Genomic DNA, 15242 nt, shown 5'->3' with positions numbered 1-15242 from the left:
GCCACATCTGCACCCTACACCACAGCTCATGGCAATGCTGGATCCTTAACCCACTGAGCAAGGCCAGGGATCAAACCTGCATCCTCGTGGATGCTAGTCAGATTCACTTCCACTAAGCCACAATGGGAACTCCCTTGTGGTTTTTTGTTTGTTTGTTTGTTTAATTAAATGTTTTTCATTTCTGGACTTTGTATTTTATTTCATTTCAAATATACCCAGTCATTTTCTAATCTGTTTCTCTTTGCTCATATTTGTAATCCACCTTTTATTTCATTCTTTAAGAAGTGCTTATTTAAAACTATGTCTGACATTCACTATCTCACATTATTATGTTTCTGATCTTGCTTTGCATCACTTCTGCTAGATCTTGTTCTTGGTACTTTGTTTCTGTATGAGTTTTCTGATTTCCTACGAGAAAGCTCACATTTTCTGGAATGTTAAGTATGTGAATTACTTGAGGTCTGTGTGGAAATGGGTTTTTCTGGAGAGAAACTTGCTTTTGCTTCTTCACTATCAACTCAATCACTTCAAACTAAATTCAAAACTTGAGATTTTTAAGACAAGCAGGTGGTAAAATCTCATAATATGACTGGCTTGTGGTCATTGTTCTCTTTCTATTTTTAATCAAGCCTTAAACTGACCACCTAAATTTTTGAAGTTTTCTAATCTGCTTCCTTCGCTTCAGCTCAACATTTACTTCCCAATATAGTGCAGTCAGTGTCTTTCCTCCACCAAATTCTGAAACTGCAATCAAGGGATACCAATAAATTCCATATTCAAAGCCACTGGTTTCCTTTGATACATTTATTTTACTGCTTTTAACACTGTATGCCACTTTTCCATGTCCTTGTACTGTAATTTTTCTTGCTCCTCCTACCAACCATCTCCTTATCTCTACCCCAATATCCTTTACATTATTTTTTTCTTTCCCCGACTGACGAAAGTCTTCCAATACCAGTGTTTAGTCCTAACTCTTTCCTTAATTGCTCATTTTCTCTCAAATTTCTCCTTTATTTATTGTCTTCAAATAGTAACTAAAATTTGATATTACCCAAAATTATTAATTCCATTTATCCTGACATACTCGTAACTTGAGATTCAGTCATAAAAATCCTCAAAGTTTAACTCCTCATTAGATTTCTACCTAGCAGTCAAGTGACTGAACATAAATTCACTCTCTGTTTTTAAGTCTGTCCCTTCTGCTTATTTTCAATTATTATTATTATTAAAATCACTGCATTTATGTATAACATATGATGTACCAGATATCTCTCAGTGCTTTATAGATATTAAACTAATATAAAAAAGACTCTATAATGTAAAGATTACCACTATTTCCTCTTTATTACAGATGATGCAGCTGAAACACAGAGAAGCTAAATTATTTGCCTAAGGTTACACAGGCATTTAGTAGTTGATCTAGCACCCACTAGGTTTCCAGGGTCCTTTCTTGGTAGATATCCCCATAAACAGCTAGTAAATATAGTAGGTCTCCAGTTCCTTTTTCCCAGAAACTTACATACATATGTGAATTCTATGTTTAAACTCTCCCATTAGCCAAACTGTCACATATCATAATAATCAATAGGAATAAATTTTGTTATAAATCCTAAGTCCTTAATTCTTACTGCTGGACTAATTAATGTGCTAGAGGTAATTAAATCAGCATAAATATCATAGCTGAATTTCATGAAAAAGATCAGAAAATGTTATGCCCATTAATAACTTCTGTAGCTATTCAAGCAAATATAATGCAATAAGGATAATTAAATCTTGTGCTTCAGGGAGCAAGTAGGTTTGCTTAAGGAATAGAAAGGAAAATATGCCTTTATTCTCTGCCCTGGGGATAAGAGTGGAATAACTCACTAGGTATATTAATGGGGTAGTATAAAGGGTAACATCTGCTGTTCTCTGAAATATCAGAGCTTTGGCTGAGGTAGAATTAACTGACTCATATCTGGCATTGAATTATAATGACTTTCATTTACAACATGGTGGAAACAGGCTCTGTTTTAATTTCATTTTAGTTTTAATTTACTACTACGGTACAAAAAGGCATATTATCTCGTAAATGCAACAAACAGTACATTTTAGAAGTAGCTGGCAGGATATGCTTCTAGTGATTTTTGTATTTCTCTTTTCACAGTTAATTTCAATAGTACTGGGTTCTCAGAAGAAAAGTTTACTTTTTCTTTCTGTGGTTCCCACGCTGGCCTGAATCTAATTATCAGTGGACAATTGCAGGCCACAGACATAAACATTATAGGTATTAGCATGATGAGTATGAAATACCATACCAGTTATAGAGCAAAAATCCTCAATTAGAATTCCTAAAATGCTGTACTGCTTTTAATACCTTAAGAATAAAGATTCTCCAGTATTGGTGAAATTACCTTAGTAGACTGTATAGAAGATTCAAATTTAATGCTGAAAAAAATAATTTCTTTTTTTAAATACATATCTGCTTACACAGTTATCAGTCTACCTACTTTGGTGGCCTCATATACTAATGGTAGTGAGTTTTAATAGGCTGAAAAACTCTAATTCCATTTCTAAATTTCGGGTTGTGAGTGTATTTTTATTTTAATACCTTCCTAAAATTTAATTTTATTCCTATCTGCCCTCATTTTTTTTTTCATTTCTGGGCCTCTGGGCTGTGCCAATTTGAATATTTGAATTAATGCACCAAATAATGTTTGAAAGTCTAATCTTATTAAATGCCTTTAAATCCAACACTTCCCTGACTGGTTAGACTTTATTAATTAACCCATATGTTATCAAAACCTCATGCTGCTGCCTACTTGGTTGTCTCTGAGGGTCAAATAGACCAAATGGTTTCCATTAAAAAAAAAACCCAGTCTCAAATCTGGAAAATTTATGTGAATTTAGATTTCCAGAGTAGCTTGCTTTTCCACTAATGCAAGATGTTGTGCATTATAGAATTTATGGTTGACTAATTGCTTAAGCAAAGCATCCCTGAGTAAAGCTTTGTCACAAGTAAGTCTAAAGAGAGTGAAATGATTTACATTTTCCATATGCTACACTTGTACCAATGGTAACAGAAATACTTCATTGGCAAGTTATAGGCCTAAAGAAAGAAGGAATGTAACTGATACATCACTGTAACAGCATTTCAAAATATGAACAGCTCTCCTTTAAATAAAGATAGAAATAAATTCCACTGGCCTTAAACAAGATAAAGCAAAAAATACTAAAAGTGTAAATGCACTATAAGCTGTATGGAATATACTTTAAAAGTATATGTGTATATGACTTTGTCAGTTATTATGACATAATCAGTGATGAAATTAAGCAATAAACTGCAATTATGTAAATGATACAAGTCTCAGAAGATACTCTACTTCTCAGCATTAAATAGGAAGAAATCAAGATGGGAGATATTTCCATAGCTACCTTAGGTGAAGAAGTATCAGTTGAACCAAGAGCCCTAGTAATTCCAGAAGAAATGATTTCTTGCTTTAGAGTTATAGATAAGCTCTTTGGAGTAAAACAGCTAAGATGAAGCATATGACGACTCTCCCCAAGGGACTAGCCAGTAGATATACTTAATGATACTGGCTTTTACCATCTGATGCACTTTTCCTTATGGATAAAGCTTCAAGAGAGAATTTCGAACAAGCCCAGTTACTCCCCCACTCTTTTTTTCTAATTGAAGTATTATTGACTTACAGCATTAGTTTCAGGTATACAGCACAGTGATTCAGTTTTATATATTTTTTCAGATAATTTCCACTATAGGTAATTATACGGTATTGAATATAGTTCCCTGTGCTATACAGTAAATACTCGTTACTCATCTGTTTCATGTATAGTAGTTGCCAATACCATATCACCTTTATTCTTAAAGTATTAAAAATAGTACAGCACTCTAGGAATTATAATTTAGGATATTCCTAATTTATCTTCCCACTCCCTCCCTTTCCCCTTTTGTAACCACAAGTTTGTTTTCTATGTCTGTGAGCCTTTTTCTGTTTTATAGAGATTCATTTGTATTATTTTTTAGATTCCAAATATAAGTGATATCATATTTGTCTTTGTATGTCACACTTCCTTAGTGCGATATTCTCCAAGTCCATCATGTTGCTACAAATGGAAATATTTCATTCTTTCTTATGGCTGAGTAAAAATCCATTATATATATAAAATATGCCCATCATTTGTTGATGGGCACTTGGGTGGTTTCATGTCTTGGCTGTTATCAGTAGTGCTCCTATGAACACTGGAGTGCACATATCTCTTCAAGTTAATGTTTTCATTTTTTCTGGATATATAGCATGGATAGGAACACTTGGTAAGAGGGGTTACAAAACCACATCACTTCTAAACCTCTGAACATGGGTCTCGGGGAGAGAGAGTCCAGTGCAAGGTTCTGGTGTTTATCATAAGTTCTTAATTATATTAAGCTACTAAAATTCATTTTTGCTTCTTTTAGTAACAGATGTAACCAGGTTTTAAATTTACCTGTAAAAGTTAATAACATTTTATTATATACAATCAGAGTTTAAGACATAGATTTGCCTCCCCCAAACTTGAGTGTGTTTGTGGCAGTGTGTGTGGCAAAAGTAAGGAGCAAGCCTCTTTTCAAACTTGTAATATGTTTCTGAAAGAAATGGTACCATACTGGCTAAAGAGGTCTGTCATAATTACAATAGAGTGATTAATAGGACACTGCAAGTGCCATTACAGCATTTTATCGCATTAATGAATGGTTAAGTGATTATTTCCAAAATTTAAAAAAAAATGGAACACTAAAATGAATACTGCTAAACTACTGTATCTGCTTAGCAAATGGAAATTCTTAATGAATAGGTATTTTCAAGAAATATTTCAAAAATGAAAATCTGGCCTAAAATTATTATTTTAAATATACCTTTTCTTTAGAAATTAATAATATGCTCTTTTTCTAATTAGCAATACAGAAGTTTAATAACCAGAATTTATAGTCAAAATTAGCATATATCATTAGCATAGCAATGGACAATAAAAATAAGACATTCTAACAGCCTAAATGTCTGTGTTAATGGTAGAATTATATAAGAACAAAATTATAGTTGGAATATTTCATCAGCTTTCAAGATGTTAGTGTGAAATCATGACTATTTATCAAATGAAAATGTAGTTTTTTAATATTCCAAAAATAGATATAAAATGAATTCAGATATAAAACTGGTAATTCAGTTAGGAACAACATGGATCATAATATACTGAGTCACAATGCTATGTCAAATCTTTTCATATAGTGCCTTTTATACTCATTACAACAAGGTTAGGTATATATTATTACTAACATTTTAAAATATAAAGTATGACAAAGAGATAATAAGTATTTAAATTCTTCTTTAGCTTCTCAGTATACTCATAACAACTAGACTATGATTTCATTTTTAGCTGTATAGTTAGAGTTAAGATCAATCTTCCTGAAAACATCTGCTTCTTTCTCCTTTCCTTATCACACGACTTACAAAAGTTTCACCCAATCATGACATCAGGCACAAAGTCCAAGATATCTTGATTTTGATGACATCTAGTTGTAGTGTCTCTTGATCTGAAGACCTGTGAACTAAAAAGTCAAATTATCTGTTATATGATGATAGTAGAGTGACAGGATAACTGCAACAAACTCCCCCATTTAAAAGACGAAGGATGGGAAGTATTTAGTAGTCATGGTCCGTAACAATTCTGAAATCCCACTTGACATTACCTGGGGGTAGAATATATTCTTTGACTTAAATTCTGGGAATAAGTCCATAGATCATTATTCTCAGCCTTGGCTTCTAGGAGTTCATTTCTCTTTTATCACTTCCTTAGCAAACTATGAGAGGATTGGAGAACATGTCCTTTTTGGCAATCCATTTAACTACTTGCAGGAATTTGGAAACCAAGAAGTATTTAACTTCTCAAGAACTCTTCATTTCTTTTAGTCTAGGTTGGTCCTTTTTGCTAACACAACTGTTTTACAAGGTTATGGGTTTTCTGTGAATTTTTCAGGTCTACTCTGCCAAAATCTGTGTCCATAATTCTTTCCACAGCCTCTGTCTCTGGATTCAGTTGTGTGTATTTTGGATGTATTATATTTCAATGAAAATACTACCTTATTCATTACAGCATCATTTTCTTTCTTGCTGAATGGCATATTAGTTATTTTAGAGCCATGATTTATAAGGGATGTTAATTATTTTAGAAGTGTTAACAAAAGATTTGAAGATAACAACCTTCACTGGATCTGTAACCTGAGGTATTTTAAATGATAATCTCTGAATTAGGCTTTTTCCTTGAGGCTGTATCTTATTAGCTGCAACTTTAATTTGGTGAAAAATAATTTCACTCAGCAGTTGTGTATTGTCTCTAGTACATCTAAGTACTGCTTGAAAACAGAATGTTTCTTTTCAGATTTCATGTTTTTGTACCTCTATATGTTTATCAGGTATATCATCTTCCAGTTGTAGGTAATAACTTTAATAAATGTTTCAATACTGTGTTCCACAGGTCAAATATTTCTAGGGTCTCGTAATAGTTTCCTCATTTTTGACCATTTATAGCAGTTTTCTTGCGGCCTACAGCCTTGATCAAAATCATATTTTAAGTTTTCATTGCAATGGCACCTCATTTTCCAGTACCACCTTCTTTAATGGACAGCTTTTGCCATAGTAAAGCAGCAGACTATATCACCCCAAAACTTGGCTTAAAATAACACTCATTTATTTTTATTCATGGTATGCAATGCATCTGGGGGTGTCTATTGCTACCAGCAGGACGTAATTAGGTTTAGTTTCCAGCTACACATTTGGTTTGGTCTATTCTATAACTTACTCATTCCTCTGAGACCAGTGGGCTTTAAGAGAATATTTGTTCTCAGTGGTGGCCAGAGCATACAACGGTATCAACCACACAACCACATTTCAGTCTTTTGCTTGAGTCACTCTTCTAGCATTTTGAGTCAAGCTCAAAATCAAGAGGCAAAGACATATATTTTGAATTAAGATTTTCAAAGTCACAGAGCAAAGCTAGACACAAAGAGGGATGAAGAATTGGGACCCAAAGTTTGGTCTGCCATAAGAGGTCTACGTCTTCCTTGCTCTGGCCACAAAATCCCTAGTAAAGGAGAGTGTGGCTTGCATTGCTTACTTTGTCAATGATTCTACAGTGACATTTATGGTACAGTCTTGATTCTTTTGACATCCTTGGTTTTTTGCTAAATCAATCTAGGATAAAGTAAATAAAGAGATCATATCATGGGATTTCAGACCTATCCACTCCCTTTTTTTTTTTTTTTTATTTTCCCACTGTACAGCAAGGGGGTCAGGTTATCCTTACATTGTAATTGTTATACATTACAATTACAGTTTTTCCCCCACCCTTTCTTCTGTTGCAACATGAGTATCTAGACATAGTTCTCAATGCTATTCAGCAGGATCTCCTTGTAAATCTATTCTAAGTTGTGTCTGATAAGCCCAAGCTCCCGATCCCTCCCACTCCTTCCCCCTCCCATCAGGCAACCACAAGTCTCTTCTCCTATCCACTCCCTTTTAAAAGCACTTGGGAAATTGCAGTATGTTTGATAGACATATGGCCTACTCAGCATTCTATGAAACATCACCCTGATGTGACCTCTTTAAAAGCAACAGATCATGTACTATGTAAAACACTATCTCATCTTAAGAAATATTCTTAAGGATATTTTTTTCTTAATTTCAGTACTCTTTAGGGAAAAAATAAATCCAAGTAAAACTTCAGACCGGATTGCCTTGTATCACCCTCTGCCACATTTGCCGTATCTCATCTTCTTGGGCAAGTTTTGACTTTGCCTCTTATTGTAACCATGTTAATAATTTAATCAATCACGGGTACCTTTGATTGTAGAGGTTTTTAGAGCACATGTGCTTGAGGTGCCCGTGAGTCTCAAGGCAGAAAAATTTTATGGAAAGCACAGAGTCTATGCTACATATGGAAGAAGCAGCTAGATTTTTAAAACAAATTCTTCTGAATGTGGAAGAGGTTTGAATTAGTAGCCTAATCCAAAGTATGTGTATATGTGTGCAGATATTGTTAGGTTCAGTGTATTGATAGTAGATAGATACAGAAACTCATTGACTTTGAAGTGCTGGGCCTTGTGTAAAATTCTCTGCCAAAGATGATTTGGGGCATTATGTTGGTGACATAAAATGCGTCTACAATTGATGTCAAGCAAAGATAAGGAGGACAGTGGACTTGCTAATCTCATTCTTTATATCACATTATTCATGATCAAAAATATATTTTTGATCAAAAATCAATTTTAAGGCCTGAAAGTTGAATAGTTTTGAGGAATAGGAATTAATGAATAGAATAGTTTTTTCCCCTTAATCTGGCAGTGATAGCTCTCAAAATTTTGAGTACCATTTATCCAGTGATCATCAACTTAGCTTTTTGGATTTCAGATATAAACCAAAATAGAGAGACTTCTTCTTACATATTTGCTCTTATAACTGTAGTTCACTTTGCAGGTGCCACTGTGGAAGCCATTGCTGCCCCAGCAGTGATCACAGGCTCTCATACAATCTGGAGGCACATGATCATGTACCAGTGCTCAGGGGGAAGTGGTAATGAATGGCACTGAAATAACAGAGTAACAGTAATGGTAGTTGCAATAGAGTACCATGAAGCCTTAAAACACTGTTGGATCTTTTGACATATATCTGTATGTATTGCTAACACAATTAAGCTGTGAGAGGTAGAACTGAACAAAATGTCAAGCAAGTAGCGATAATTGTGAGATTTACACATGACCAAGAATGATAAAAACTGAGTAATCTAGAAATTCCTTCTAACTATGGAGTATACCCTTTGAAGAAACATCAGATTCTCTAAAGGGCTGTGCAGCATGCAAAATTTGTGACATAATACACTCACTTGAAAAATACAAATTATTCACAGACTAGTTAGAGAGTTAATGCATCCTTTAGTCATGAAGGAACTTAATTTAGAAGCTTCTAGGCCCATTTCAAATAAGAAATGTCTTAGAATATTTTTTCTTAATTTCAGTGTTCTTTAGGGAAAAAAAAATCCAAGTAAAACTTCATACCAAGATAGAGATTCCCAGAAAGCAGTGCATTAAATCCTAGAGAGTCAGCAGTAGAACAAACTGTAGACCTGTAGGAGAAGAAAATAATTGCCTTGTATCACCCTCTGCCACATGTGGTAATAAGGAAAGGTCTGAGAAAACACAGTTTATGTGTTACTAAGGTACATCGGTTTCTGAGATAGGAACATTTGTGAATTGTGCCCCTTCTCTATTAGTGCTTCTCTGAACTTGGGGGGAAAATCTCATAAAACATTAAATCTTGCTTTTCATATTTTAAAATAGTTATCACTATAGTCCCTATTGTATAATGTTGAGAAGATTAAATGACTATGCATTCAGTGATATTACCCTAGTGTTTGGTAAAAAGCAAATACAGAAGAAATAGTACCACTCTGCTCCCTCTCTTTCCTCTTGGTCATTTCCTCTTGGTCTTCTGTATCTCCCCTACCCCCTTTTTATTCCCAAGAATCTAGATGCTTTCATAGACATTAGATAGAATAATTACTTGATGAATACACAAAATTAAGCCCTAGAGGAAAAATAATGAAATAAAAATTCATCTGAGACTTAGACACAGATACCTAGGGATTTAAATATAAGACTGAACAAGTTTTAACAACTGCTTCTTGTGAGCACATAAACAGCATTAGAGTCAAACATTAGCAAATAGGTTGTGCAATATCTTGGTGTTCATGGGTTAGCATTGAACGGATATTCAGTTATATATCTATCTATTTAGAATACACATTGCAAAAAAATGTGTAAGTTCAAATAATTTATTGTCTTTGATGTGTGGATCACTATTATTCTAAATCCTCTATTATTTTAAGCAACCAAAGATATATCTTAGAAAAATACTGGACTATGTGTTTAATCCATTGTGTACATTATAGCCAGTCTGTTTCAAGTCTTTTTCTTAATAGAGTTCAGGTGAAACAAATATATTTTATAGACATTAAGTTCCATAAAATATAAATTAGAAGGTGCTTTGGGGAAAAGAGTATATTGTATGGTGCTTTCTATTCATAATAATGAAAACTCGAAACTGTAGAGTTTACCTACAAGGAAAAGAGATCATTGTATAGTGCTTTAAACAACCTAGAGCTTTATATTTCCATGCTATAAAAAGTCAGAAATGAGGTGCTGACATTTATATTAACTGGTCATGGCTGTCAAGGCCCAGCACTGAGATCATCCTGGCTTAACCTTCATAATGCAAAGAAAGCGAAGAGAGAAGCTACAATCCATACATTAGTATCTTAAGCAAGAAGAAAGAGGAGAAGCACAAGAATGAAAGAAATGACCTACACTACCTGATTCTTCTCTTCTTTTAGGGACCTTTCCTAGAAGCTCTACTCAATGATTTCTGCTTATATATCACTTTGTAAACTGAGTCAGTGGCTAAGGAAGGTTGGGAAATATAAATTTTTAGGGTTTTTTGGTGTATACAACTAATCGGAGTTTGATTAGTAAGGAGTATGATCAGTACCTAAGTCTATTTGTTGTTAGGTAAGCAATAAACAGTCTCTTCCACAGTTCACACTTTGGCACCCCAACATTCGTATGCAACATTCATACAATATGTCTTCCCACCTCCTCAAAGGAAACAACCACACAGCCCTATCCTTTTGGAATCCAGGTCAAAAAAGATTTCTGGGTACTGTTTAATCCTTCTCATCAGGTCTTGTATAACTCTTTGTGATTTTATGATAACATATAAACTAAATTACAAGTTACCTGCTCAGGATATATTTGAACAATGATTCAAGAGAAGAAGGAAAATGAAATTAAACTACAATAAAGAATAGAGAATACTAGATTTACAAGGAGATCCTGCTGAATAGCATTGAGAACTTTGTCTAGATACTCATGTTGCAACAGAACAAAGGGTGGGGAAAAATGTAATTGTAATGTATACATGTAAGGATAACTTGATCCCCTTACTGTACAGTGGGAAAATAAAAAAAAAAAAGAATAGAGAATATTAGGAAATGCACAGCCCTTTCTAGTCTCTAGCAATTATGAAAAACTAGCTACTAGGAAGAGTATCAAGGATTCTCTGCCTATGAATGAAGACATTTTCTTGACAGCACATCTGTCAGTTCCATGTTCTATGTACTAAGAATATTTACTTTTAAATATTGTACTCAAAGGCTACAATTGAAGAGGGTATTGGTATGATAAAGGCTGAGCAGTTTTAGCAGCCAGTTGGTGCCAGTACAGAGACCCAAAATATACTCCAGATTTAAAAATCACTGGTTCTTTGGTCTCAGTAGAGAAGCTTGTTTAAGAATAACACCCCCAATGAATACAAGACTAAAAAACGGATTAAAAACAATGTTTGAGGATTTGAGCAACCCAGATCCAACAAAGAAGGGAAGGACATTAATGTGTGATGCATTCTGCAAGTATGTGCAGTTTTCCTGAGCTGTGAAGAGAGGGTAAGTGTGTGGATGGCTGTGTGCTTGAAAGAGTTTCACTGGGCTATAGAGGCAAAGACTGGAGTCCAGAAAGGCCAAGGGGCAGGGATTCAAGGGGCCAAGATCCTAGAGAGAGATTATAGATATGAGCCTGAAATTCTTGGTTAACATCTCTTCTAAGTATTTGCTAATCCTAAGCCATGAACAAAATGCTGAAAAATAAAATAAAATAAAATAAAATAAAATAAAATAAAATAAAATAAAATAAAATAAAGCAATCAGAAAACAGCCCTTGTAGGCCTGAAAATCTGAGCAGAGATTTTTACATACTCATGGAGTTTGTATAAGGTAATCTGCATGTAATCTCTCTCTCTCTGCCAGAAGAAGTCCAGTCCTTCCAAAACAGTGAAGAAGTAAACATTATTCAGGGGCTCTACAATTTTTTCATACATTGTTAAGAAGCCTATGAAAAATATCAGGCATGCCAGTAAAAGAAAAAATGGTTTTAAGAGGTTCTATGAACTTCTTCTGTGAATCTGATATTAGTCATTTATTGAATTTTAATTTTCAGTTCCTTGATTTAAGAGGTTCTATGAACTTCTATGAATCTGATATTAGTCTTTTATTGAATTTTAATTTTCAGTTTCTTGATTTTGCAGTTACCGATTCATGTGAAGTTTAATATACAAATATACTACTTCGGTCCTAATTTTATGTATGCTAGTACTTCTTTGATCATATCTATTGTGCCAAAAAATATTTCTGCATTTCCATTTATTTTTTCTCTGTTCTTTAATCTTCTTATTCATTAATACTGCCTTCGCTTATATAACCCTGTGAATTAGGCACTATTATTACTCCCACCTTTTACATGCTGAATCTGAGAATCAGAGGTTAAGTAATCAGTAACCAGCCCAGTATCACAAAACTGAGATTCAAACCTGGGGTAGTCTGGCTCCAGAATCCATGGACCTAACATTTATGTGCTTCCTCACACAAAATAGAGTGATAAGACTCATTTTATAAGACAGAAGGGGGGAGTCTTTCAAAATATTATCATTGATTTTGTGTGGGTTTTGTGTGTGTGTAAAATTATTAATGCATTATCTTCATTATAATTGTTTTTAACTTTTTCAAAATTTGTATAAGCACTATTTTCATAGTTGTATATTTACAGGGGAAAAAAAAGCCTGACGATCAGAAGTGCATAAAATTATTGTGTCCTACTAGCAATGACTATAGATAAGTGTTTTCTAGTTACAATGCCTATAAATGTGAATAGTTTCTTTAAGATCAAGCAGGTACTTGTGGTTCATTCTATCAAATGCAAATATAATTTTATATGTAATCCTATAATTTTGGTTAAATATGATTTGTTTTCATGTGTAAGTGTATACTATAGATGTCTATCCAGTAGGAAATAGTTCTTTTTGAGGTTTATCAACCATTTCAAGACACCACATTATTATAAACTTTACTTGAATTAGCAATTTTTTCACTGCACTTAGAGCCCTTACTGAATAGTTCTAGCACATAAACATTGTACTCCCATACACTGTTAGAACTGAATTAAATATCATAGGGTAGAGTACTTCCCCATTAATGCAATTTTAACAAGTTTTAACTGCAACTTTTTTTTTTCTTTTTTTTTTTTTTTTTGTCTATTTGCCTTTTCTAGAGCTGCTCCCACGGCACATGGAGGTTCCCGGGCTAGGGGTCGAATCAGAGCTGTAGCCACCACAGCCACAGCAACACCAGATCCGAGCCACGTCTGCGACCTACACTACAGCTCATGGCAACACTGGATCCTTAACCCAGTGAGTGAGGCCAGGGATTGAACCCACAACCTCATGGTTCCCAGTTGGATTTGTTAACCACTGAGCCACGATGAGAACTCCCAACTGCAACATATTTAGTAAATAATTTTAATATATAACAGAAATAGAACTGAACATTTGGTAAAACAATCAATGTTTGGTAGCTTGAACCACAGCCATACTGAAAGTAGCTAAAAAATGTACTTCATAATTAAAGGCAAAATCTATCAGCTTGTATAGCAGAAAAAAAAGAAATTGTCTTAGCATGAACTCACACAATGGCATGGACAGTAACTGGTACTGAAGGAGAGAATTCATTGGAGATTTTCTAAAAATTGAACACAGGTACATCACTTAAGCAGTTCCTATGTCTGTGGCTACATCACTCTTCTAAATGGTTCCTGCCATAACTCAGACACACTGATGAGACACAGCCCTTCTCCTTGAGCCTAAACTATGAAGAAACTCATAAATCATTCTGATGGTGACAGAAAAAGAAAAGCTTTTGTCCAAAGAACTCCTGATTAACAACCCTAGCCAACCACTGACTTTTAGATAGATTTTTCTTTCGTATTACAAATACTGATCCAGCCGCTCTGTACATACATTGTAACTTGTAATTATCAACCTAACCAAAACAAATCAAAATGATAAGTAGTCAGATTATGGTGTGAAGTTTATAACTGACACAATTTTATTTATTTATTTTTAATGTAATTTTCCCAGTTTTTGCGGATCTAATCACAGGGTCAAGGCTAGAAAGGCAAAGGTGCATCTGTACATAGAACATAGTTTGCTACTCACTTCTCTAAATACATAGCACTTGTTCTCTTTCTTTCAACATTTATAAATGATGTTTGAATATAGTTTGGGGACTCCTTCCCAGACATCATACAGGAATATTGTATTTTGAAATGATCAGAAAATTCTATCATACAATTAGAGTTTGGGCTTATTATTTCCAAGGGGAATATGAAGTATTTCTAATAAATATCTTTCTTAAAGAGAAAAAATAATATTACCAGTACAGAGTAAAACATACATTATTTCTTTGACTCACTAGTACATTCTATGTACATGGCTTTAAAGTATAGAATGCATATGCATATACTGAGTGTGTGTGTGTGTGTGTGTGTGTGTGTGTGTGTGTGTGTGTGTGTGTGTGTTTATAATAAGGCTAGGGCTTAGGCTTTGGAGTTACCTACCCATCATTACCTCTGGGCTAATATACAAATGAATTTTATTTTCTTCACTAAGTTATTCTATTTAAACGTTTTTATGCAAAGGACATATATAAATAGAAAAATATTTGAAATCATGATGCAACAAAATAGCCATTTTCCTAGCAAATATTACAGATTTTTTAAATTTAGGTTTTATAAGTATACATTGGTATGTAAATGCTTTTATTTCCCAATTTTATTGTGATATAATTGACATAACATTGTGGAAGTTTAAGATGTACAGCTAGATGATTTGATGAACTCTATTGCAAAGTTTTTACCAAAAACTTTCAGTTGGAGTTACTTTCATAGCTAGCTCAGTGGTTAATGAACCCAGCTAGGATCCAAGAGGATGCAAGTTCGATCCCTGGCCTTGCTCAGTGGATTAAGGATCTGGCATTGCCATGAGCTGTGGTGTAGGTCGCAGATGCAGCTCAGATCCTGCGTTATTGTGTCTGTGGCATAGACTGGTAGCTGTAGCTCTGATTCAACCCCTAGCCTGGGAGCTTCCATATGCTGTGGGTGTGGCCCTAAAAAGCAAAAAACAAAACAAAACAAAAAACAAAGAAATGCTTAGTTAATACACCCATAACCTCTTACAATTACCATTTTTTGTTATTGTGGGGAATACATCTAAGATTTACTCTCTTAGCAACTTGAAGGACACAATATAGTATTATTAACTATAGCCATTATACTG

The 15242-nt window shown here is 34.1% G+C and overlaps 1 long non-coding RNA gene across 3 annotated transcripts in view; it reads right to left on the bottom strand.

Annotated features, from left to right (window-relative positions):
* LOC102162695 overlaps window positions 202-15242 on the bottom strand; it is a 706046-nt gene continuing 691005 nt past the window's right edge. For all 3 annotated transcript variants that reach the window (XR_002338915.1, XR_002338918.1, XR_002338916.1), the window contains 2 exons: window positions 9083-9150; window positions 202-5581 (listed from right to left, as the gene is read on the bottom strand). This is a non-coding gene — a long non-coding RNA (uncharacterized LOC102162695). The remainder of the gene's footprint in view (window positions 5582-9082; window positions 9151-15242) is intronic.

The sequence above is a fragment of the Sus scrofa genome, chromosome 1 (assembly GCF_000003025.6).
Source record: "Sus scrofa isolate TJ Tabasco breed Duroc chromosome 1, Sscrofa11.1, whole genome shotgun sequence".
Classification (NCBI taxonomy): domain Eukaryota; kingdom Metazoa; phylum Chordata; class Mammalia; order Artiodactyla; family Suidae; genus Sus; species Sus scrofa.
This window is presented reverse-complemented; position numbering and strand designations above follow the sequence as displayed.